The sequence below is a fragment of the Herpailurus yagouaroundi genome, unplaced genomic scaffold (genome assembly GCF_014898765.1).
Source record: "Herpailurus yagouaroundi ecotype Mexico unplaced genomic scaffold, PumYag 483, whole genome shotgun sequence".
Taxonomy (NCBI): Eukaryota; Metazoa; Chordata; class Mammalia; order Carnivora; family Felidae; genus Herpailurus; species Herpailurus yagouaroundi.
Window position 1 is genome coordinate 4,267,575 of NW_024412700.1, and position 2,915 is coordinate 4,270,489.

Here is a 2,915-nt window from a genome sequence, read left to right on the forward strand (position 1 = left end):
TCAGGGCCAAGGGACTGACACTAAGGCGTCACGGAAGGCTGCAGAGACAGTCATCAAAGCACGGATTCCGGTACTGAAAACCGGGAAGACGGTATTCACGGGGAGGGTGACGAAATAATTTTGCCACTCCCTGCAACGGAATCATCTCGTTGTTGAAGAACACTGAAACGCGTGGGGAAATGCCAAAGGAACATCACCGGACCAAAAAAAAAAAAAAAAAAAGTTTCTCAAACGGAAATCGTGTGTGTGGTGTCGGGGTAGCGGGGAGCCAGAGACGGACAGAGGCCCAGGGAACCACCAGCGCTCTTGACCACACACCGTTACATACGCTCGTGTCCCTCGTGCAGCCCTGTTTCCAGAGGACGCGCCCACAGCTGATACCTGAGGCCCCTGCTGAGCTGGGCCCTGGTGCGATGAAGACGAGCAGCTGGAAACGGCCCCGGGGGGCACAGAGAGGGAGCCCGTAAATGCCCGCGGACGGCGCCCGGGCCACACTCGCGGGCCCCACCAGGGAAGAGAAGAAGGCCGCGGTGTTTACCCACCACGGCCGCCGCTGAGGACCGCCGAGGGCCGCCGAGGGCCGCCGAGGGCCGCCGAGGACCACCAGGCACCAGCGTCCGCCCGCTGCGTGGGGCTGCCAGCGAGGGCCCGCGGCCAGAGCAGGATTCAGGGAGACGGGTGCAGGTGCCAGCAGGCGAAGCCAGAGCGGGAAAGGCGGCGGGACGTCGCGGGGCACGGGCGGAGCACCTGCGGCTTCCCGCCGAGATGGCCAAGAAGAGGAAAGGGGGAAGGTATTCTTGCAGCCATATTAAAAACGGAAAAGCAAAACCCCATCTGGGACACTCCTCGGCGGCACACACGACGGTAAGAACACAGAACCTAGTAACCGGACAACCGGCATCGTGGGGCGGGCAGAGAAGCCAGGGTGTCCTTCCCCCGCCAGCTGGGGTCTTGAGGCGGAACAGGCTGTGTAGACGCGGGCCTCGCCTGGGAGGGGCTGACAGGTGATGCGGTTTCCAGCCCAAATTCCGGAGTGGAAGAGGCACACAGAGGGAAACGCCAGGGCGGGGAAGGAAGCAGGTATCCAGGAGGGACCGGGCATCCCGTCCCCCCCCCACCCCGCCCCGGGTCCACAGTGCCATCTCGGCAGGCGCTCACCTGCTCTCCACCTGCACTTTCCTCCCCCCGATCCAGGAAGTGGGCCAAGTGATACAGACACACAACAGTATCAACAGTGGGACTTCAAATATTCTACATCATGGACGCCAACCCTCCGACTGCAGGCAAGAGCGAGGGCTCTTTTCCTAATTTCTTGCTAATCTCTTCATGCTCTTTTCTGCCAACTCACGGCGGCGCTGACTTTTTGATAGGCTTTTCACTTCTGATCCAGTACTGCCTTGTAAGTCGTTTCCCACGATGATCTGACGGCTGTGACACGTGACACAGAGTTTGCCTGAACACGCAAAACCAGACAGACAAAATCGCACGCAAACTGCGTCGCGTCCGCTAGAGCGGGCGCAGCGTGGTCTGGGCCGCCCTGCGCCGAGGCACGATCTTGGGACACAGAGCATCCGGGAGGGTGACCCAGCCTGTGCCCTGTGGGTCTGACTCGGAGCTCGCCTGGAGCTCCTGCCACTGGCGCCCCGCGGTGAACTGTTCGGTGAGCGCTCAGGCGGTGTCCCAACAGGAATATAGGATGACAAGTGATACCAGAAAAGCTGAACATAGAAACTTGTGATGGGTATCTTGGCAGCAGCGTGGACTCCATAATGCCTCTAAAATCCAATCGCAAATTTGTAAATCAAATCAAAAGTATGTGAAATGAGCCCAGGCGGGGAGATAAGTGGGGCTGAAATAAAAGGAGGGTAACATATTGCATTGTGATGCTGAATTTAAAAATGAGAGACCGTCTTGGAGGGAACTAATCACTTTTTCGCAGAGCAGTTTCCTTCCAATGAAAGTTCCTATGCGGACTATCAAGTGTTACTTGAAATAGTTTCTGCCTCATGTTACCTTTATTCTGATCTTTCTAAAACCTGCCATGAAGTTGGGTTCAACCCTTGCTTCTCTAGCACAAGGTCAGCGCAGGTAACGATCGTGCAACCGGAGCGTGTGGTCAGGTCCAGCGCAATAGAACGCAGACTCCCTCCCCAGGCTCGCCCCGTCCCTTTCTTACCCCAGCCTGGAAGGGGACGGGCCAGAAACCACACGCACCTCCCCACCCCCCCACCCCAGCTGTGGACTGCTCGTGGCTGCATATGTGAATGGACACCAGTGTCATAGGCGTGCACAACTAATGAGAATTGAGTTCACAGACATCCATGGACAGAAAGTGATTCAGGTGATGTGTCTTAAAGGGGGCACCTGCCACGTCCCACTCTCCCACTCTCCCTGCCCCGGAGGTCTGCACAGGCCCCAGGCTTCGTGAAGGTGCTGGAAAGCAGGCAGGTGCGGATGTGGTGGGACGGATCCGGCAGCACAGGGCGCGCTCTCCCCACGCCTTCGCCCGCGCGCGCACACACACACACACACACACACACACAGGGACACAGAGGCTCCCTCCGGATGGCGAGACTGCAAGCTGAATATTACTTTGGCTTTAGCCTGGGACCTGTAAGTGAACAGAACTATTTTTAAAAACACACATCTGAAGCATGAGTGGGTCTAGCCTACGGGCAGACTTCCAAGGCTCAGCCACCTCGTGGAACAGAAGTGGCTTGTACCCTCACACTGTGCTCCATACTCCGACCTCGATGTCCTGCCCTGGGGTCCAGGTCTCCCTGGGCTGAGAGGTTTCCAAAGTGCATGCACTCTGTGCTCCTGGAAGCAAAATCTCAGGGTAAATTGGAAGCAGAAGCCAAACAGCACAAGAGCCCAAATCCGCACAACCGGGCGGTGGGGGCGGGGGGGGGGGG

The 2,915-nt window shown here is 58.0% G+C and overlaps 1 long non-coding RNA gene across 1 annotated transcript in view; it reads left to right on the forward strand.

Moving 5' to 3' along the window:
* The first annotated feature begins 238 nt into the window (after nucleotides 1-238).
* Nucleotides 239-2,915, forward strand: part of LOC121022949 (uncharacterized) — a 16,147-nt gene continuing 13,470 nt past the window's right edge. The window contains exon 1 of the long non-coding RNA XR_005787188.1: nucleotides 239-864. This is a non-coding gene — a long non-coding RNA (uncharacterized LOC121022949). The remainder of the gene's footprint in view (nucleotides 865-2,915) is intronic.